The sequence below is a fragment of the Candoia aspera genome, chromosome 2, assembly GCF_035149785.1.
Source record: "Candoia aspera isolate rCanAsp1 chromosome 2, rCanAsp1.hap2, whole genome shotgun sequence".
In the NCBI taxonomy this organism is placed as follows: domain Eukaryota; kingdom Metazoa; phylum Chordata; class Lepidosauria; order Squamata; family Boidae; genus Candoia; species Candoia aspera.
Window position 1 is genome coordinate 7,377,688 of NC_086154.1, and position 24,130 is coordinate 7,401,817.

Consider the following 24,130-nt stretch of genomic DNA (forward strand, 5'->3'; position numbering starts at 1 on the left):
GGCGCCTTATTGTTTAGAGATGGTGCCAGCAACCTCTCCACTGTACCACCAAACAGACGGAATGTGGCTGGGACACTCCTCAACCAAATTCCAATGGGAAAACCTGAGGTACAATAAGACAACTTGCCCGATTATTCCGATTTCCTTGATGTCTTTGATGAAAAAGAGTGTGACCAACTGCCTCCTCACAGGAAAACTGATTGTGCCATTGAAATTGACCCAAAGGCTAAACTACCCAAGCCAAAAATGTATGCCATGACAGAAACGGAGAAAAAGGTTCTCAGGGAATTCATAGACAAAAATTAGGAGAGAGGTTTCATTTAGCCTGCTAACTCCCCCTTAGCCGCCCCGGTACTTTTCCAGGCAAAGAAGGATGGCTCTCTCAGACTCTGTACCGATTACCATGGAATAAATGCGATCTCAATAAGCAACCAGTACCCTCTCTTTTACATCAGTTTCCAGCAGGATGATTGGGTAGACCTCCTCCTCCCTAGCCGAGGCTGCTTATAATAATGCTGTGCACCAAAGCACTGGGTTTTCCCCATTTCACATTGTTCATGGTCAAGACTTCATTCCCATTCCAGAGCTACAACTGCAATCACTGCCTGATTCTTCAGTGGCTGACTGGGCTACCCGGATCGCCACAGATTGGCCTGGCATTCACCAGGCATTGGATCATGCCCATGACACTCACCAGAAGTTTGCTGATTGCCACAGGCACCCTGAGTGGAAAATGAACGTTGGGGACTTTGTGTATCTTTCTACCAAATTTCTACGTTCCCAGCAACCTTCTAAGAAACTAGCCCCTAAGCCTGTTGGTCCTTTCCCCATTGTTGTTGTTTATTCGTTTAGTCGCTCCCGACTCTTCGTGACTTCATGGACCAGCCCACGCCAGAGCTTCCTGTCGGTCGTCGACACCCCCAGCTCCCCCAGGGATGAGTCCGTCACCTCTAGAATATCATCCATCCACCTTGCCCTTGGTCGGCCCCTCTTCCTTTTGCCTTCCACTCTCCCTAGAATCAGCATCTTTTCCAGGGTGTCCTGTCTTCTCATGATGTGGCCAAAGTATTTCAGTTTTGCCTTTAATATCATTCCCTCAAGTGAGCAGTCTGGCTTTATTTCCTGGAGGATGGACTGGTTGGATCTTCTTGCAGTCCAAGGCACTCTCAGAATTTTCCTCCAACACCACAGTTCAAAAGCATTGATCTTCCTTCGCTCAGCCTTCCTTATGGTCCAGCTCTCGCAGCCATATGTTACTACAGGGAACACCATTGCTTTAACTATGCGGACCTTTGTTGTCAGTGTGATGTCTCTGCTCTTAACTATTTTATCGAGATTGGTCATTGCTCTTCTCCCAAGGATTAAGCGTCTTCTGATTTCCTGACTGCAGTCAGCATCTGCAGTAATCTTTGCACCTAGGAATACAAAGTCTTTCACTGCTTCTACATTTTCTCCCTCTATTTGCCAGTTATCAATCAAGCTGGTTGCCATAATCTTGGTTTTTTTGAGGTTTAGCTGCAAACCAGCTTTTGCACTTTCTTCTTTCACCTTCATCATAAGGCTCCTCAGTTCCTCTTCACTTTCAGCCATCAAAGTGGTATCATCTGCATATCTGAGATTGTTAATGTTTCTTCCAGAGATTTTAACTCCAGCCTTGGATTCCTCAAGCCCAGCTTGTCGCATGATGTGTTCTGCATACAAGTTGAATAGGTAGGGTGAGAGTATACAGCCCTGCCGTACTCCTTTCCCAATCTTAAACCAGTCCGTTGTTCTGTGGTCTGTTCTTACTGTTGCTACTTGGTCGTTATACAGATTCTTCAGGAGGCAGACAAGATGACTTGGTATCCCCATACTGCTAAGAACTTGCCACAATTTGTTATGTCCACACAGTCAAAGGCTTTAGAATAGTCAAGAAAACAGAAATAGATGTTTTTCTGAAACTCCCTGGCTTTTTCCATTATCCAGCGGATATTGGCAATTTGGTCTCTAGTTCCTCTGCCTTTTCTAAACCCAGCTTGTACATCTGGCAATTCTCGCTCCATGAACTGCTGAAGTCTACCTTGCAGGATCTTGAGCATTACCATACTGGCATGTGAAATGAGTGCCACTGTTCGATAGTTTGAACATTCTTTAGTGTTTCCCTTTTTTGGTATGGGGATATAAGTTGATTTTTTCCAATTTGATGGCCATTCTTGTGTTTTCCAAATTTGCTGGCATATAGCATGCATTACCTTGACAGCATCATCTTGCAAGATTTTGAACAGTTCAGCTGGGATGCCGTCGTCTCCTGTTGCCTTATTAGCAATGCTTCTTAAGGCCCACTCAACCTCACTCTTCAGGATGTCTGGCTCTAGCTCACTGACCACACCGTCAAAGCTATCCCCGATATTGTTATCCTTCCTATACAGGTCTTGTGTATATTCTTGCCACCTTTTCTTGATCTCTTCTTCTTCTGTTAGGTCCTTGCCATCTTTGTTTTTGATCATACTCATTTTTGCCTGGAATTTACCTCCAATGTTTCTAATTTTCTGGAAGAGGTCTCTCGTCCTTTCTATTCTCTTGTCTTCTTCCACTTCCACGCATCCTTTCCCCATTACCAAAATCAATAATCCGGTGACTGTACAATTAGAATTGCCTCCCACTCTTAAACGACTTCATCCTGTTTTCATTGAAGCTTGCTAAAACCTGCCCCGGATCGCACTAAGTGGCACCAGCCTGCAGCAACCCCTCCACCCATCATGATTGATGGCCATCAACACTTTGAAGTTAGAGACATTCTGGACTCTCGTTTTTATGGTCAATCTCTTCAGTATTTGATTCAATGGAAACATTTTCCAGATTCTGAGTGGGTTGATGCATGTGTGAATGCTCGAATGAACAGGTGCTGACACTGAGAATGTCTGTGCAAATCTCCAAGCACCCTGAAAACTCGAGGCCCTCAACTGACCTCTGAATCCTCCACCAACCATCCTCTCCAACCACAAACATCCTAACATCAACAAACATCTGGATTTCCAGCAACAAACAACTGGCCTTGATGTAATGTTGTTTTAAAAAAAGAAGAAGAAAAGAAAGATAGATTCCTCTTAAGACCAAATTTTATTTATTTTATAGATAGATAAAATGGTACCTGCACGATGGTTTGACCAAACCAATAACATCCAGCTTTGCAAGCTTTGTGAATATATTTAATAATTGTTCACTTTGTGAATAATGTGTTCAGTTCATTTCAAACATGGCTAATGCTAGAAATCACGGCTAACTAGACCAATATAGACAAAGTCAACCACAAAGTGTGGCTGCCTTAATCCATGGTCTTGTGACTACATCCATGTTAAAAGTCTCTCTTGACTCTGTTGTATTGCATAAGGATCATTAATAGAAATGTGGGTGGACAATTCTTCTGCTTCACTCCCTGGTCCACTTTTGGAGCCATATCTACAACTTCTCCCTTTGTCTACCTGCATATTGACTCATTCAGAGCTTGGAGCAGTGAAGTGCCCCTTGCAATCTTCCAAATCATAGTGATTTATCTGTTGTCTTGGTGCTAAGTCTCTAGAGACTCTTTAGCAAACTTTCAGAGGATATGATGCACATCAAAAACATGTGTTTGACTTCAGGGTCAGCGTAAGGCCATGTTGGCCAATGGCTTTGCATGGGAGAGTCTTGGATGCATAAATGAGTCTGGAGAAAGAGGAAGCCTAGGGAGGCTGTTAGGGCAGGCAGGGGCTGCATTCACTCCCCTCCCCTTCCGATGTGAAGCCTTGGCTGGACTCTGTCTGGATTAGGACAGCCACCTGAACCTTCTGTCTCAGAAAAGGACTTTGCTTTCGTCTACCTCTCTCATTATTTGTTCAAAGCAGAGACGGCCCTGGAGGCTGAATCAGAAACACAAGCCATGTTGCCACTTGTGATGCTGCTTGTGCTGCTTCTGTTGCCCCAGGCAGTCTGGGGGACGCTCAAAGCCACATGCCTCCTGACTCTGACGAAGGATGAGGTGGACCCACAGAATCATTACAGGCCAGGAGAGCTTCTCATTAGTGGGGTAGTTTCTGCAGTGCAGGCTAGATTTCAACCATTCAGCTTTATCATATCTCCTTCAACTCAGTTTTCCATGTAAGTCTATCTCTTTGCACTGTATTAATTCCTAAATAGTTTCAAAAGTTGCAGCCCTCCTACCTTACCAGGCATTGTGCCCTGAACTTTCCAGATTTGCTCTCTTTCTGTCCCGTTGGGGATCCATTTGAGATGCTGCAGCTGATGAGGGAGCTTTGGAACAGTCAAGTAGGGCAAGAATGGTAGAGACCTTTTGTCTTCCTTGAATTTACAGAATAGGCACCCACCGTCTTTGTCATCATCCAAGCAGAGCTCGACTTGAATAGAGGGGACAGGATGGTCCCTGCCTTCTGCCTGACCCCTCTGCTGCCCCATAAAGGGAAAGAACCCTCCAGCTAATCCAGGCAACAAAGGCACAAGGATGAAGCACGGTTGTCTTATGGATAAGATAACCTCCACAATCTAATCCGTACCCAAAGTATTGAAAGTCTGAGATAAGAATGTATTTGCTCATTCACTTTTTTTTTAAAGTCCATGATTCAAGTTCATGAATTTATGGCAGATATTCAATGTCTCCAAGCTTTAAAAAAAGGAGGGAAAGGTATCTCATGCACTCTGATCTGTGTCACCAGCTGGAAGGGCAGCAATCCTTTGTTCAGAAAAAAGCTGCCATGGAAATCTTAATAAGATCCTTTGTGATCAATGCTCTGATATTATTCTTTGAAAATATATTAAAATATTGATCTGATGCTCATTATCTGTTTGTTAACCATTCCTCTAATTAATCTACTGGTTGGATACTGTTGATGAGATCACTGTACCATGCTTGAATCTTATATGGATTATATATATTTTTGATTAGGAAAAATAATCCTTTTTCACTGAGAATGATTTAAATGTAAATGAGGACTCCATTCAGTGGAGTTGGACAGGAGATTTCAAAAATCTACATGTGTCCAGAAAAGGGTTAGTGGCTAATGGCTTCATTAACAGTTGGAAGCAATTGTCTCAGCTTATTGTCTGTCTGCCTGTCTGTCTGTGTGCATGTGTACTGCCCTGCAGGGATTGGACTTGGTGCCCAAAATGGCCCTTTACAACTCTATGATTTTATGATGTATATCTAGAAGAATAGATCAATTTTTCAGCTATTAACTATGGGAAAAGATAACTTCACAGAAACAGAATCAAATCCTTTTTTTGGTTTTAGACCAGCATACGGAGGGTGCGGTACCATCAATTTAAAAAGCACGGAAGATACATCAGAGTCTAAAAATAAAAATTATGAAAAGCTAGAAGATATAAAATATATTAAAACAGAAAACACATATAAAAAGAAGAGTAAAAAAGAATCTAAGAGGAGGGGTAGGAGCATTGGATGGGTGTAGGGAGCACAAAGATTAGCATGTGGAAGACTATCAAATTGCAGAGCACTCTAGCATGGTGAACGAGGTGCTCGCTAAGTCTAGTTTTTGGCACAGGCCACCATCCGATGAGCTTTGAGCGCTACTGTGCAGAAGCTGGCAACTTCGCATGTTAGAGCAGGGTTGGTATCTGAAAGCAGCAGGGAGGTGTGGAATCGCTTCTTGCCCTTTTGGCTAAGACCAAGCGTAGCATCGCAGAGTCAGAGAAAGAGGGAGAGTATAGAATATCCTCTTAAGTCAGTCGGAAATCTCAGTCCAAGAACACAGATACTAAAAACCTGAAGAATAGAAAAGGGCTGGTAATTAATGGAATCTTTTCAATGTACGGTCCATTGAGTGACTTATCAAGCAACATACCTTGACAGGATCCCAGAGGTGCGTGGAACAGAGGAGCTCTTCTCCCCATCCCCCCATGCTGAGGGGAGAGGGCACCATCCAAATTCAGGGAGGAATTACAAAGCGTATAGTGGACAGTTTCTGTCCCTGATCCAAACAGGGATAGTGGCTTTGAAATATGATCTAACCTCCTTTCATACTATAGTTTCTAGGTAAATATTTTTAGGAATGTTGTAACCTAGCCAGAGAATCTTTTAAGATCGGGTAGGTGAAAAAATATTACTTTTACAGATCATGGCCTCATATATTTATACTTGCAGGAGGGTGTACAAATATTATTGGAAAATGCTGGCTTTCCTTTTTGCTATCCAGGACATCAACCAAGATCCACATCTCTTGCCCAACATCACCCTGGGTTACAATATTTATGAAAACTATTTCAGTGCACAAATGACTTCGGATGCTCTGCTGGACCTGCTTTCCGACGGGCAGGCCAATGTTCCCAACTACAGCTGTGGAAGGGAGAGGAACACAGTGGCTGTTCTCGAGGGGGCTGATACTGACCTCTCCATCCAGATTTCGACCATGTTGGGCACCTACAAAATCCCACAGGTGTGTCTTTCCTGGGAACCCCATTTTGATCATGGAAATGTCAATCCACGAAACTTCCATGGATTGAATTTATAAATGCGGAGCAGAGATTTATTATGGAAATCATAATCATTAAAGAGGATAGTTCAGGTTAGTAAATGGGAGGGAAGGGTTTAAGAATATACACTCTCCCACCTCGCTCCCAATCCTGATTGCAGAACTTTCTATTTCCTGGGGATAGGAAAAATACCCACTTAAGAAGCAAAAAAGGAAGGGAAGCAATGCATGAAGCAATAGGTGAGTGGAGAAATCTCTGTAGCAAGGAGTGGGAGTATCATGTCAATTCTTATTCCAAATTTTGAACGTTATGGGTGCCAGATAAAGTAGCATCTTCCTTCTTTCTGTTTCAGTTCAGTTACAGTTTTGTTTCCCAGATTCTGAGTGATAAAACTCAGTCTCCTTTCTTCTACCCGATGCTCCCTGCTGAAGGAGTCCAGTACCCAGGGATGGTCAAGCTGCTGCTGCATTTCAAGTGGACCTTGGTTGGTCTGCTGGCTCCAGACACAGCAAATGGACAAAAATTCATGAAGACGCTGACTTCCATGCTAATAAGGCATGACATTTGTCCAGTTTTATCACAAACCTTTTCCATCGCCACCAATGGAATGTTTCTAGATTTCAGTCCGTACCGCAATTGGAGACGGGTGAATGTCTTTCTTTATGGTGCAGAGGCTAATTCAGTCCAGATAGGGATAGCCATTCTTCAACTACTGCTTGAAACCCTTAAGGAACCTGTTAGGGGAAACGTCCTGATCGCCACAACACGTTGGGATCTCACCATTGATTTGAAGAATGATGAAACTACCATTCAATACATTCATAGCACTTTTTCTTTTCTTATGAAGACCAATACAATGGCAAATTATGATGAATTTGTGCATTTTTACTCTTACATCGAGCGCTTTGCAGAGAGATCTTTTACGTGCTCCTACACCAAGGATGCCTTTTCTGTGAAAGTCTGGAGACGGTGCAGAGAGCGAGAAGACCTGGAGCCTCTGCCTGAGGGGGAGATGCATCGGATCCTGTCTTGGGACAACTATTTCACTTACAACACCATCTGGGCCGTGGCACGAACCTTAAATACGGCCTATCAGTCCCAATCTAAGAGGACAAGGTGGAAAGGGGTTAAGGACTTCCAAACTGCAAGGCTGAAGGCTTGGCAGGTACTTCTTTTCTGTGGCACGTCTCTCTCCTGCAGCTGAGAGCCAATTTCCAAGAGTGAGAATTGGGCAACTATTTGGAAACATTCATTCATTCATTCTGAATAAAAAGCAGGCATTCCTGGTTGAGGTGGGACGTAATCCTTGGACTCCCCTGTCCCAATCCAACAATGTAACCATTACACCAGCTGGGCTGAAGAACCCAGTAACACACCCAGCAGTTGGGCTTCTGTGTATTAAGGGCTGATCTGAGTTGTTGCTTTGAAAACATAGCCCTGTTTTTACTCCCTGTAGTGCGTGTTTGTCTGCAACTGTATTCCTGCTTGGAAGGTGGTTAGCTGAGGTAAAGTTTGCAGGAGCCATGATCGTTCCTCTTGCCCTTGAAGGTCATTTTGCATGTTACGTGACTTGCATCTTCTGCTGAAGAGCAGTTTCATTCTGAGAAGACATTTAGCCTCCCAGACTTCCTTCTAGCTTCAGAAAGGGCAAAGAAGTTGAGCGCAGGCGGTCTTTGCACTCTCTTTCTCCTGAGTGAAGGTGCAACAAGGACTTTCCTCTGCAAAACACAGGAGGATGGCTAGGATTAGAAAATAAAATAGACTAATTCTGGATTGGAGATGGAGAGAGAGGCCAAGAGGGAGAAAAAGATGCACCTTTTCCTGACAGTGCTGAGCTGCTTCTCATCACAGTTCTGTCCCTCAAGGGTGAGCGTTAGATGGACCCTCCAACATCTGATGAGGAGAGAAGACCCAGCATTTCTGTCTGTGGAGTCACAGCAGCAGATTCTCATCCGTGCCCTTTGACTGGGTCTCCTCAGTGTGTTCCTTGGCTTACCTATCTATCTATCTATCTATCTATCTATCTATCTATCTCTATCTCTTCATTATTTTTTCAAAGTATAATTAAAATACAAAAGATAGAATACAGAAAAGATAGAATACAGAACTAAAGAAAAAAGAAAAAAGCTATAAATGTGCAGAAATAAATGAATAGAAAAAGATACATAAAGAGTGACTTCCGACTTTTTACAACAAAAATATGCATAAAAAATCAATCTCTTACTCTAATTTTAACTACGGTAAACATTATTTCCATAGTCCATTTTCAACTTGCAGTACAACAATCCCATCTAACACAATTTTCCCCCCATTTAAAAACCTGAGGAGAAAATCATCCGATTTTCACCAAAGAGGAATAACTAAATATTGTCGCTCCTCCCTGTGAGAGTCACTTGTTGAGACGGGCGTCTGTGGCAATTAATTAAGTAAATAAATCATTTTTAATCCTCTCTGCCAGCTATAACTAACAAAAAGTAACCTAACTGTACTTTATTACTAACACATATAAAAGAAAGCTAACTTTATTAATATCCCTTTCACAAAAATAAGACAACCATCCGAAGAACAGAAAGAGTAATCTTAACCCCTTAAGAAGCCATCCTGACAAAATTCTCTCTTTCCTTCAAATTTCAACAGTTCAATCTTACCTGATTCTTGGTTTAACTCCAAGTCCCTAATCCCCATCTTCTTCTTCTTCAGGAAATCGACTTTGTATTTGGATATTTTCCATCATTATCAGTTTTCTATAATTTTCCATAATTTAAGATCCAAAGCTTAAGAGAGATGGTCCAAAACTTGAGTGACTTTCAGGTAAAGCTCATCGAAAATCCGTTTAATTTCTTCCCTATCTCACCACCTCAGATTACTGCGCCCTCCAGAGACTCAGGAAAGTGAACTCCATTCAAAAGGTAGTTTCATTTTTCAGTGAAAGTATCCGACTTATTACTTACAGAAGTAATCCAATCAGCCTAGGGGAAAGTAATAACAAACACAGTTTCCCACAGGATCGTAAAAACAGAGAGGTCAAATTTAAGCTCCACAGATTTATCAAAGTAAAGGAAGTCTTCAATATTTCTGAAAACTTACTAAAAAAAAATCGAAAAACAATAATCCTGACTTTCAATTTTATATATATACATATACATATACATATATATCCCCAGATTTCTAAATTAAAAAATCCTAAAAATAATGAAAATCACCAAGAGGTTCAGCTTTTCTTTGGTGCAAAAAGCCTATCTTAGGGAACAAACATGCAAAAAAAATAAAGTGTTTTAGAAATGGGTGCCTAGATCTAGAGTCCATTTTTTGGCTTTCTTGCAACCTCAGACTTGATGACAGCCCCGCCACCCAGCAGTCCCAATCACGGATTGATTGCAGGAGCTCCATCCCACAATGCCCCCTGCCCCCGAAACTGCTGTCTGGAGAACAAATGGGGTAATTTCCTGGATTCTCCCTTCTTGTTGTTGTTTATTCATTCAGTCGCTTCCGACTCTTCGTGACTTCATGGACCAGCCCACGCCAGAGCTTCCTGTCGGTCGTCAACACCCCCAGCTCCCCCAGGGACGAGTCCGTCACCTCTAGAATATCATCCATCCACCTTGCCCTTGGTCGGCCCCTCTTCCTTTTGCCCTCCACTCTCCCCAGCATCAGCACCTTCTCCAGGGTGTCCTGTTTTCTCATTATGTGGCCAAAGTATTCCAGTTTTGCCTTTAGGATTCTCCCTACCTCCTGGGAATACTTCAGACTGCAGGAACCCAGCCTGCACCTGGAAAATGTTGCACCACCAACTGCACTTCAACAAGCAGCACTGATAAGTCCACCATGTCCCACCAGAAGCCTGTGCGTTCCTTGGCTTCCCAAAACCCCAGTTTTTGAGCAGCTGTAGACTCACAACAGTTTAAACAGTAGGCATTTGGATGCCAGATCTTTCCTTTGATTGATCAAGGAGACGGCCCTGGAAGCAGGCAGGCTCAGGCAACATATTCATACGCAGATATCCTTCAGGGTAGCCTGTGCTAGTTTCCCAAACTCAGCGATGAGCAATTCCAATGGGAAGAGGGGAAGGAGGTCTCTGCATCATCCTTGTTTGGAAAGGTCATCCTTGGATCTTCCTAAAATGGCTTTATTCCCTGGTCAACAATTGTGGTTGACATTTTGTAACATATTTTAGACCTAAGCTTAGGGAGAGTGCTATTAAAGGGTGAAGGAAGGCACAAGCCATGAAGGAGGGACTTGGACAAGAGATCACACAATCCAGAGATAGGTGTGAAAAGAAACGCAAAATGAACCCACTTTGTTTTGTTTTGTGTAAGATGGGGCAGAGAAAAACTTGGACAGCCTTTCAAAATTAATGTCAGGTTGACCAGCTGCAGAAAAAGACATCGCAGGGATGCCAGAAAGCCTGCCCAGGATTCTGTCTGTCCCGTCTTACAGTGCTTTTCCATATCATATATACTTAGGATATACAGTAAGTTAGAAGGTGCTACAACACAGATTTGAAAACTGAATCTGAAACATGGATTTTGTGTGTGGGGGGAGAGAGAGAGAGAGAGATTCAGTCCTCTCCCAAAACCCATGAAAGGCTCTTGCCACAGAGCTTTGTGAGTCCTGTCTAAATAGGCCAATTTTCTCTTCCATTCCAGCTTCATTCCTTCCTTCAAAATTCTCACTTTTACAATAATTCCATAGAAGGGGTATATTTGGATGAGAAGGGAGACCTGGCATCAGACCTGGACCTTGTGAACTGGGTCATTTCTGATAATATGTCCCTTAGCAGAGTGATATTTGGGAGTCTAGAAAGACACAGATCCCTGGATTTCAAGTTTGCGATCAACCAGGAAGGGATTGAAATGCTGAACAAGGTAGGGAAAACCTTTATTTCACTTTTTCTGCAGCTCTTACTGCCAGTATAGCCCTCTTTGGGCAGGGAGTGAATGTCATCTACATTCTGCCAAAGGGGCAAGATGTTATTTGATTAGATATCCAGATATCAATAAGAAATATAGCCTTAACAATTCAAGTGAACTATTGATTAATCCTTAGTAAAGGGAGCTATGGGAAACATGACTGACTTCTCGAAGGCAAAGGAGCAATCCAACCTGCCCTTCTGTTATTTAGTATGTACATTTAGAACCTAAACTGAAAATTGTAGTGTGCAAAAAAAACCTGTGAAAGGTGAAAGGTCCCCTGTGCAAGCACCGAGTCATGTCTGACCCTTTGGGGGGATGCCACTTTCGCAACGTTTTCTTCGCAGACTATAGCGGGGTGGTTTGCCATTTCCTTCCCCAGTTGTCACCTTCCCCAGCAAGCTGGGTGCCCATTTTACCAACCTGGGATGGATGGAAGGCTGAGCTGACCTGAGCCGGCTACCTGAGAATCCAGCTTCCTCTGGGATCGCACTCGGGTCGTGGGGAGAGTTTCAGTTGCAATACTGGTGCAACACACGAGGCTCTTTACAATTTTTTTTTTAATAGAAAAATATTATTATTATTTTAATTTTCAATCTAAATATATTTTTAAAATTTTAATTTTTTTTAACATTTAATTTTTTTAAAGAATTATTATTTTTCAAAAAAAAAAATAGAAGAGAATATAAACAGGGAAGCAACATGCAGCGAAATCAGTTTGATGAGCTATAAGTTTTTCTGGACTTCAAATTCAGCAAAGCTAAGCCTTGAACTGGATATCATGAACCCCATCCTCCTTTGCCCCCTTTTGGAAAATTAAATCACTCATCATTTTTTGGATGTTCTTCCTCTCTCTGTTCAGCCCCTTCCCTCTTCCAGGTGTGTGGAAAGCTGTCGTCCTGGATTCATGAAGGTGGCGCAAGAAGGGAAGCCCATCTGCTGCTACGACTGTCATCCTTGTGCAGAAGGAACCATCTCCACCCAGGAAGGTGGGTGATAGTAGACAAATGGGGCAGACTTTTGGGAAGATCATACATACCAACATTTTCCATGAAAGGATATTTTGATAGACATTTCTAAGCTTAGCTTTTTAAAAATTACCAGGGAGCCACCCAGAGTCCCCTCGTAGGGGAGAGATGGGCGGTGAATAAATTTATAACATAACATAACATAACATAACATAACATAACATAACATAACATAACATAACAACATAACATAACATAACATAACATAACATATTTCTGACTCTTCATCTTTAGAAACATCATTCATTCTTCAAATTGCTATTCACCCTATTTCACTGAATAGTGAGAATTTTCAGAATTCCAGGCATAATGACCTTGGATGGGTCTTTGGAAGACAATTGAGCCAGTCTTCTTGAAAGGTCCATGTCTGGATGGAACAAATTCTATGGGAAGCCAAGGTTCATGGCTCCAGGTTTCCTGAGACATCAGGAGGCAGAAAACTGTCTAGGATACTTCCAGAGTCCAAAGCCTTCTCTCTCTGCCTCTTCCATTGTCTACTGTTCATTGCCATGTTCACAAAACCCAGATGATAGCACTCCCAAAACTGAATCCCTAGACTGAATTGGAATCAGAGACCTGATGGCCTAAATGGCCCTTCCAACCTCTGGATTACTTCCTGAAGGGAGTTGAGATGGGAGAAATCATGAGCCAGGGCCGAACCACAATTTCTTCTTGTCCTGATGGGAAGTGGTGGTCCACTAGCTGTTGTGAAGAGAAATGTATGATCATAGCCTCAACCCACTCCAGCCCAGCCTGAAGGTCGTCTCCACTTACAGTATGTTTTCTTGCTTCATGTCAAAGGACTTTTTGTTTGTTTTTTTTGTTTGACTCCTGCTGATGTAAGCTGTGCCCTTCTGCTGTGATTTATTCCATGCCAAGGAAGGTTTCCCCTCTGATTGACTTACATCAATATGACAGCAGTCACACCCCTCCCTCCAGACACTGGCAGCTGCCCTGCATGGCCTCTTCTTCCTGGGTTGCTGGGCTGTCTTCCAGGTGTGGTGGAGAAATGTTGCCAGTTTTTCTGTGGTTCACCAGTGAAATGGTGAACATCTTCCAGCCCTCTGATGGTTTCTCTTGCTTTCCTTGGTCCACTAAGACAGAGGTGGAAGGCCCAAGGGTGGTTGTTTTTTTCAAATAGGTTCAGCAGTGGAATGGTAAGAGCTAGATCTTTCCTTCCTTACTCCCTCCCTCCCTCCCTCCCTCCCATCCATCCATCCATCCATCCATCCATCCATCCCTGCTGAAACAGTGATGTTAAAAATACAACACAGTCAAAAGAAGGACAGCTCTCCCAGGTTTTCCTTCTAGCTGGAATAAAAGTTAAAAGTGTAACACTCGGGTGGGTTTTTTTCATGAGCCACCAAGACATGACCAAGGAGAGGGAGGAGAATAGTCTTTGCTGTCCAGGCATGGGTGGGAGGGGAAAGAGGAAGGGGAGCTGCCAACCAGGGTATCAACTAACCAGGCACAAAAACTGCCCTTTCAAAGGACCCAATCTGGAAATGCACTTTCTAAAACTTGCTTCAACCACACCCTCTCTATACGTGGGGGACAAGCAGTGAGGACATCAGAGAAAGGGATGCCCTCTTATGAGACTCCAACCTGGAAGAGGCCATTGAGGCCATGAGTCCAATCATCTGCTGATGTCACGAACACAAATTAAAGCATCCTCAAGAGATGGCAGCCCAGTCTCCCTTAGGACAGGGGAGGGGAGACCCCATCTTACACCATCTCCAGGTTCAGCCAAATTATGTATTTGATTAAAGGACATGCGTAATGGGAGATCTTACTCTTGCTGTTTTCAGATGCAGAAATATGCACCAAATGTCCAGAAGATCAACATCCAAACACCAGTCAAGATCACTGTATCCCTAAGATTAAAACCTTCTTATCCTATCAAGGAAGTCTGGGGATCATCCAAATCACCATTGCCTTTTCCTTGTCTTTAACCACAGCCTCTGTCTTAGGAATCTTCATTAAATTCCAAGACACTCCAATCGTCAAAGCCAACAACAGGGACCTTTCCTACATCCTCCTCCTCTCTCTCCTGCTTTCCTTCTTCACCTCCTTCCTCTTCATTGGCCAGCCAAGAAGAGCCACCTGCCTCCTCCGACAGACAACCTTCAGCATCATCTTCTCAGTTGCCATTTCTTCTGTCTTGGCCAAAACGATCATGGTGGTGCTGGTCTTCTTGGCCACAAAGCCAGGGAATAAAGTACAGAGATGGCTGGGGAAGGGCTTGGCCAACTCTATTGTCCTTTCCTGTTCTGGCATCCAAGTTGTCATTTGCAGCATCTGGCTTGGCACTTCTCCCCCATTTCCTGATTCTGACCTGCACTCTCAGCCTGAAGAGATAATCCTACAATGCAACGAAGGATCCGTCACCATGTTTTACACTGCCCTCGGCTACATGGGCTTCCTAGCAGCTGTCTGTTTCACAGTGGCTTTCCTGGCCAGGAATCTGCCTGGGGCCTTCAATGAAGCCAAACTGATCACCTTCAGCATGTTGGTCTTTTGCAGTGTTTGGGTGTCCTTTGTGCCCACTTATCTGAGCACCAAGGGGAAGTCCATGGTGGCTGTGCAGGTCTTCTCCATCTTGGCCTCCAATGCTGGCCTGCTGGTCTTCATCTTTTTCCCCAAATGCTACATTATTTTCTTGAGACCAGATCTGAATACAAAAGAATATTTGATGTCAAAATAAAACAGTAAAGTATATTTTGGGTAGTTGATTCCCAGAAATGTCAGTTGATAATTCTAACAGCACTTGACGTTTTAACATTTTTTGAAAAAAATTACACAAAAATACCAAGTTCTTTTTTCCTCCAGCTCCATTATTTCAACTTTATCATTTCTTCAAATGATAGAAATGGGCTACCACTTTTTAATTAATATGACTTCCCCTTTTCCCTTTGTTCTTCAGCATACAGAAAAGTGTACGGGTGTGTATGGATGCTTTGGGTCAGTGTACGAGAATTTACCCAACTGGAGACCAGGATGCAATTACTTTGAAGCACAAGTTATTCTGTTGATAGTGATAGAAAAAATATGGGGCCTAAAGGGGGGTGGAGTCCCTCCTTATAGTCTTACGTAAATTGGAGCAGACAGGTGGGAGGGAACAGAAGCAAGTTATCTGACCTGCTATAGACAACAGCGTTTCTGACTGGACATAGAACATCAGTATCTCGTGAGTTTGAAGAGGCAATTGATTGATTATGGGCCATCTCATTGTATTCAACTCTTAGAGGCCACAGGGGTAGATGTTCTCCATGATGATCTGTCCTTAAACTGGTCTTTCAGGTCCAAGTCAGGTCAAATGTACATTTCTTACCTTTAAAAGTCACAGCACAGTTTGTGTTGTTTTTTTTTTGCTTTGTTTTTTGCTTTCAAATTCTCAGATGAATTATTTCTCTCTTCTTGAAGAATTCAGCAATCACCCAGATGCTCCTTCACTCCCAAGTTTATATATTCATTTTACAAAAACAGCATATAAATCCCCTATTGCTCTAATGTGACAGGCAATTTGTAAATCCACCAAAGCCGAGTCTTATTTGTCACCTGATGAGGCAATTCATATTGCAGAATTGCCTCTGCCATAACAGAATTCGCTAGACAGCGCTCTCTCTCTCTCTCTCCCCGTCACAATTTCTCCAAGTCCTATATAAAACATTTACTTTAAAGTGTCACAGTGGTCAAAATCCATCCTTCAGCACCTTCTTGTTTGCCTTGTAATTTTTGGAAGAGAGTTCTTGAAAGTTCTTGAAATGAGCTGGCGGTACCGCTGTGGGGAAAACGTGCAGCCAGTTTGTCTCTGGAGGTGCTCCGTGTCCGAGGCCAGGCGGCTGATTCCCACCCCCACCAGCCCTTCCGAACTCTCAACCTTTCCCACAGCTGCCCATCGAGGAGAACGTAGCAGACCCCGCTGCTTTCTCTCCCTGAAACCTCTTGCCCTGCTGGGGGGCTTGGCATCCTCCCAAGAGAGGCTTCGCACTGCAATGCCACCCGAAGCTGCACCAGCCCCATTCCTTGCCCTCTCTCTCCTCCCAGCCATCCGTCATTTGCTCCCTCACTCTGAAGACCATCCATCCAGTGATTGTAAAGTGTTTGAAAATCCAGCAAAACAGAGTGCAGAGCAATAGAATAGTCAATAAAACAGAAATAGATGTTTTTCTGAAACTCCCTGGCTTTTTCCATTATCCAGCGGATATTGGCAATTTGGTCCCTAGTTCCTCTGCCTTTTCTAAACCCAGCTTGTACATCTGGCAATTCTCGCTCCATGAACTGCTGAAGTCTACCTTGCAGGATCTTGAGCATTACCTTACTGGCATGTGAAATGAGTGCCACTCTTCCATAGTTTGAACATTCTTTAGTGTTCCCCTTTTTTGGTATGGGGATATAAGTTGATTTTTTCCAGTCTGATGGCCATTCTTGTGTTTTCCAAATTTGCTGGCATATAGCATGCATTACCTTGACAGCATCATCTTGCAAGATTTTGAACAGTTCAGCTGGGATGCCGTCATCTCCTGTTGCCTTGTTATTAGCAATGCTTCTTAAGGCCCACTCAATCTCACTCTTCAGGATGTCTGGCTCTAGCTCACTGACCACACTGTCAAAGCTATCCCCGATATTGTTATCCTTCCTATACAGGTTTTCTGTATATTCTTGCCACCTTTTCTTGATCTCTTCTTCTTCTGTTAGGTCCTTGCCATCTTTGTTTTTGATCATACCCATTTTTGCCTGGAATTTACCTCCAATGTTTCTAATTTTCTGGAAGAGGTCTCTTGTCCTTCCTATTCTATTGTCTTCTTCCACTTCCGCGCATTGCTTGTTTAAAAATAATTCCTTATCTCTTCTGGCTAACCTCTGGAATTTTGCATTTAATTGGGCATATCTCCCCCTATCACTGTTGCCTTTTGCTTTCCTTCTTTCTTGGGCTACTTCTAGTGTCTCAGCAGACAGCCATTTTGCCTTCTTGGTTTTCTCTTTCTTTGGGATGTATTTTGTTGCCGCCTCATGAACAATGCTGCCAACTTCTGTCCAGAGTTCTTCCGGGACCCTATCTACTAAGTCCAGTCCCTTAAATCGATTCTTCACCTCCACTGCATATTCCTCAGGAATATTAGTGAGCTCATATCTAGCTGATCTGTGGGTCTTCCCTAATCTCTTTAGTCTGATCCTAAATTGTGCAAGAAGAAGTTCGTGATCTGAACTACAGTCAGCTCCAGGCCTTGTTTTTACCGACTGTACAGATGTCCGCCACCTTTGGCTGCAAAGGATGTAATCAATCTGATTTTGGTGTTGTCCATCTGGTGAAGTCCATGTATAAAGCCGTCTCTTAGGTTGTTGGAAGACAGTGTTTGTTATGCAGAGTGAATTGTCTTGGCAAAATTCTATCAGCCTGTGTCCTGCTTCGTTTTGTTCTCCCAGGCCATACTTACCTGTAATTCGAGGTGTCATTTGACTGCCCACCTTAGCATTCCAGTCTCCTGTGATGAAAATAACATCTCTTTTAGGCGTGTTGTCCAGTAGGTGCTGCAGATCCTCATAGAACTGCTCTACTTCAGCTTCTTCAGCATTTGTGGTTGGGGCGTATATTTGGATCACTGTGATGTTAGATGGCTTGCCCTGAATTCGAATTGAGATCATTCTGTCGTTTTTGGGGTTGTATCCAAGCACTGCTTTAGCCACTTTACTATTAATTATGAAGGCTACTCCATTTCTTCTGTGGTCCTCTTGTCCTCAGTAGTAGATCTGGTGGTCATTTGATGTGAAGTGGCCCATTCCAGTCCATTTCAGTTCACTGACGCCCAGAATGTCTATCTTTAATCTTGACATCTCACCAATAACCACATCCAATTTGCCCTGGCTCATAGATCTTACATTCCAGGTTCCAATGGTGTGTTGATCCTTAGAACATCGGATTCGCCGTTCACCACCAGCACCGTCGGCCGCTAGCCGTCCTTTCGGCTTTGAGCTAGCTGCGTCATCACGTCTGGGGCTAGTTGAGCTCATCCTCTGTTCCTCCCCAGTAGCATTTTGACCATCTTCCGACCTGGGGGTCTCATCTTCCGATGGTATACCGACATATCTCTGGTTGTACTGATCCATTTAGTTTTCGCGGCAAGAATACTGAGGTGGGTTGCCATTACCTTCCCCAGGGATCGCATTTAGTCTGACCTCTCTGTCATGACCTTCCCGTCTTGGGTGGCCCTTCACGGTCTAGCTCATGGCATCATTGAGGTGCTCAAGCTCCAGCACCACGACAAGGTAACGATCCTTTGCTGAAGGGAATAAGGAATTGGACACCCCATTTTGTCTAAATCATGGGAAATTCTATTAATGTCAGTATAAAAATGCCAAAAGATCTTAGATGACAGACTATTAGAAATAATAAGATTTCGGAGTAATTTCAATCCATTGTACTTGTAAGCAGAAAAGAGGAGCAAATCCCTGTCTTGTCGGGGATGCAGTCGGAATAATCCTTCATTAAAACCTGATTTTGTAATGTTCTGGGAAGAAATAATAAGATATACTAATCTGAATTTGAGACAAGGTGTGGTCTTTTTCGACATATTCTTTTGAATGACATGCCTATTAAATGGAAACTTCTTATTACAAAGAGACAAGTCCTTCAACGTTCTGAAGAGGGATAAGAGACGTCTAGAGCACCGCTGGAGGAAGGCAAAGACCGAATCCGACCGAACACTGGCTAGAGCCGCTATTAAGGCCTACCTGGTGGCGATAAGGGCGGCAAAGCGTCAAGACTTCTCCGCCCTGATCGCAACTGCAGAATGCCACCCAACGGCCCTGTTTAAAATCACGCAATCTCTGTTGGGGAAGGTGGGTGCAGTGACCCACCTACCAGGACACGCAGAGGAGTTTTTGGAGCATCTGCAAGACAAAATTGCTCAGATCCATGCTACGTTAGATTCCAAGCATGTGGCGTGGTCTGTGGACATACCCAGGGATCGTACTTACCATGTTATCTGGGAACAGTTAGATCCTGTTGGACCCGAGGAAGTGGACAGGATCCTCTGCAGAGTAACTGCCACCACTTGTCATCTAGACCCATGTCCCTCCTGGCTGGGGAAAGCTGCCTGGGAGGTGACATGTGACTGGGTCCAGGCGGTGGTCAATATATCCTTGGGAGAGGGGGTGTTTCCAACTGCTTTTAAGGAGGCACTGGTACACCCTCTCCTCAAGAAACCATCGCTGGACCCTACTATGCTGGATAATTTTCGTCCAGTCTCCCACCTCCCCTTTTTGGGGAAAGTGGTTGAGAAAGTGGTGGCATTACAGCTCCAGGGGGTTTATTTATTTATTTTTATTTCTATTTCAAATTTCCATCACTACCGATCTCCCCCAAAAAGGGGACTGTGGGAGGTTTACAATCAAAGTTAAAACACATAAATTATAATATGAATACTCCAAAGAATAAAATAAATATACAGTAGAAAATATAAAATCCAGCAGCATAGATCTTGTGTGTTGGGGAGAGATCTATAAAAGCCACCCCCAAGATGAACTGGTGCCCCTCCCACCCCAAGTGAGGCAGCAGAACCAGGTTTTTAGGTTCTTCCGGAAGTCCGGGAGTGAATGGGCCTGTCTCAGCTCCGGAGGCAGAATGTTCCAGAGGGTGGGTGCCACTGCAGAGAAGGCTCGCCTCCTGGTCCCGGCCAGGCGGAATTCCTTTATCGGCGGGGTTCGTAGCATGCCCTCTCTGCATGACTGGGTGGGGCAGGTCAATGTTATGTGGATGAGGCGGTCCCTCAGGTAACCTGGCCCCGTGCCCTGTAGGACTTTAAAGGTCATAACCAACACCTTGAAATGGACCCAGAAGCAAACTTTTACCCAGTGCAGCTTGCGCAGCAGTTGTGTCATATGTGCCAATCTTGGGGCACTAATAACTGCTCACGTGGCCACATTCTGGACCAGTTGAAGCTTCCGGATACTCTTCAAGAGTAGCCCCATGTAGAGCACATTGCAATAGTCTATGTGGGAGATGACCAGGGCATGAGTGACTGTTTGGAGGGCCTCTCGATCCAGGAAAGGGCATAGCTGGCGCAGAACACAAAGTTGTGCAAAGGCCCTTCTGGCCATGACTGCCACCTGCTCTTCAAGCAGGAGTCGTGAGTCCAGGAAGACCCCCAAATTACGCACTGGGTCTGAATGGGGCAATGCAACCCCATCCAGAACTAAAGATGATAACTTCCCAGATACAGAGGAACCATCAACCCACAGACAGTCCATCTTACCAGGGTTCAGTTGAAGCCTGTTCCTCATCCAGACCCCCAGGCACTTGGAGAGGGTAGCTATTGCATCACTTACCTCACCCAAGATGTAGATATATAAGTGAGTATCATCGGCATATTGATGATACCTCATCCCGTGGTGATGGATGATCTCACCCAGCAGTTTCATGTAGATGTTGAATAGGAGAGGAGAGAGAACTGAACCCTGTGGCACCCTGCAATGGAGGGGTCGAGGGGCAGATCTCTCCTCTCCTATCACTACTGATTGTGACCGGCCCTGGAGGAAGGAGGTGAACCAGTGCAAAACTACGCCGCCCACCCCCAACTCCCTGAGCCGACCCAAAAGGATACCATGGTTGATGGTATCGGAAGCCGCTGAGAGGTCAAGAAGAGCCAGGATGGATGCACTCCCTCCATCCTGCTCCCACCAGAGATCATCCATAAGTGCGACCAATGCAGTTTCTGTCCCATATCCTGGCCTGAAACCTGACTGAAAGTTGTCCAGATAATCCGCTTCCTCCAGAATCCTCTGGATCTACAATGCAACCACTTTAGCTACCACCTTTCCCAAAAAGGGAAGGTGTGAGTCAGGGCAAAAATTGCCCAGTATAGTAGGGTCCAGGGATGGCTTCTTGAGGAGGGGGTGTACCAGCACCTCCTTGAAGGCAGCCAGAAACTCCCCCTCCCTCAAGGATGTATTAACCAGAGGTAGTGCATCCATCCTTGCTGTTCTTGACCTCTCAGCGGCTTTCGATACCATTGACCATGGTATCCTTTTGGGTTGGCTCAGGAAGTTGGGGGTGGGTGGAGTGGTTCCATGCTGGTTCACCTCCTTCCTCCAGGGCCGGTCCCAATCAGTGGTGATAGAATTGGAGAGATCTTCCCCTGACCCCTCCTTTGTGGGGTGCCGCAGGTTTTGGTTCTCTCTCCTCTCCTATTCAACATCTACATGAAACCGCTGAGTGAGATCGTTCATCACCATGGGATGAGGTATCGTCAGTATGCTGATGATACTCAATTGTATATCTCCATCCCAGGTGAGGTAAGTGATGCCGTAGCTGCCCTTTCCAGGTGCCTGGGGGCTGTAGGGGCCTGGATGGGGAACAAAAGGGTTCAGCTGAACCCTGGTAAGACAGAGTGGCTGTGGGTTAAGAGCTCTTTCGTATCTGGGACTTTCTCATCTTTGATTCTGGATGGGGTTGCACTGCTACCCATGAAGAGTATCTGGAAGCTTCAGCTGGTCCAGAATGCAGCCACGAGGGCTACTTTTGGTGCCCCTAGAGGGGCGCACATAACACCTTTGCTACATGAGCTGCATTGGATACCAGTCTGCTTCTGAGACCAATTCAAGGTGTTGGTTTTCACCTATAAAGCCCTACATGGCATGGGACCAGGTTACCTGAGGGACCGCCTCTTCCCCGTTTCATCAGCCTGCCCCACCCGATCATGCAGAGAGGGCATGCTATGGACCCCGTCTGCAAAAGAATTCCATCTGGCAGGGTCCAGGAGGTGGGCCTTCGCTGCAGTAGCACCCACCCTCTGGAACATCTTGCCCCCAGAGTTGAGACTAGCCCCATCGATCCTAGCCTTCTGGAGGAAGTTGAAGACCTGGCTCTGCTACCAGGCTTGAGGCAGGGAGGAGAATAGTCATACTTGGGGCTGGCTAGTACCTTGAAGTGCCCCTCCTGTACAATGACTGAATGAGACCATAGCCATCTGGATTTTATTATATTTGGTAGCTCTGTGAAATTGTTTTATAATGTGTTTTATATTGAAATTTTATTATATATTTATTGTTTTATATTGTAAACCACCCAGAGTTCCTCCACTCGGTGGAGATCGGTGGTGACAAATTTGATAAACAAACAAATAAATAAATAGAATTGGAAAGATAAATGTAAAGAACCAATTATTTAATGGATTTGTCACAGATATTATCTGCATGTTATAAAGAAATGTCTTAACAGGCTTGGATTATGCTGAGATGATTTCAGTGAAGTCACCTTTATTTAAGCAGTTTAGTTATCATTTCATATATATTTACCAATCATATGTATAGAAAAGCTTATGAATATAATTTGGTTCTTTTACTTCTTTCTTTTACTTCCTTTTCCTTTTTCTCTTTTGATATGTATAACTATGATTAGTTAGGGAAAAGAGATATCTAAAAGCCCTTTGTATTTCATTTTAACATCATATGCTCTTTTGTATTCAGATCTGGTCTGAACAGAATGATGTAGCACTTGGGGATGAAGATGCAGCCCAGCAGGCCAGCACTGGAGGTCAAGATGGAGAAGACCTGCACGGCCACCATGGACTTCCCCTTGGTGCTCAGGTTGGTGGGCACAAAGGACACCCAGACACTGCAGAAGACCAGCATGCTGAAGGTGATCAGCTTGGCTTCGTTGAAGGCCCCAGGGAGGTTCCTGGCTAGGAAAGCCACCGTGAAGCAGATGGCAGCCAGGAAGCCCATGTAGCCCAGGGCAACATAAAACATGGTGACGGAGCCTTCGTTGCATTGCAAAATGATGCCTTTAGGCTGAGAGTGCATGTCAGAATCAGGAAAGGGAGGAAACATTCCGAGCCAGATGCTGCAGAGGACAACTTGGACTGCACAGCAAGAAAGGAAAATAGAGTTGGCCAAGCTCTTCCCCAGACATCTTTGCACTTTATTCCCTGGCTTTGTGGCCAAGAAGGCCAAGACGACTGTGATTGTTTTGGCCAAGACAGAAGAAATGGCAGCTGTGAAGATGTTGCTGAAGGCAGCTTGTTGGAGGAAGCAGGTTGGTTTCGTTGGCTGGCCAATGAACAGGTAAGAAGACAAAAAGGAAAGCAGGATGGAGACCAGGAGAATGAGGGAGAGGTCCCTGTTGTTGGCTTTGACCATTGGTGTTTCTAGGAATTTAATGAAGATTCCCAAGATGAACCCTGTGATTAGAGAGAGGAACAAGGCAATGGTACTTAGAATGATCCCCAGATGTTCTTGATAGGATAGGAAGGTTTGAATCTTGGGGATGCAGCGATCTTGACTGATGTTTGGATGCTGATCTTCTGGACACCTGGTGCATTTGTCAGCATCTGAAAAGAGTGAGAGGAAGATCCCCAATTAAATACACTTTAATGGAATGCACAGTTTGGGTGAAATCGGAGATAGTCTGAATGTGGAAACTGTCACTGTTCAGAGAAAGGGGGTGAAAGATGAAAATGTGTGAGCAAGATGATGACCAAGAGATGGCATCTACCTGGTGATGCTAAGTCCTCACTGGTCCATTATCTTTTTATATCCTGCTCCCAGTTTAACTTCCACTCCCGTTTCTTATCATTTACTATGGAATAAATTGAAAAGGAATGATTTTTTTAAAACCCAAGTTTACAAACCTGCCAAAATGTCATTTCATACCAAAATGTCCTTCTATAGAAAATGCCAGGGTATGTGGTCTTTCCCAAAGCCTCCCCCTTTCTTCTGGGGTCGCCCACC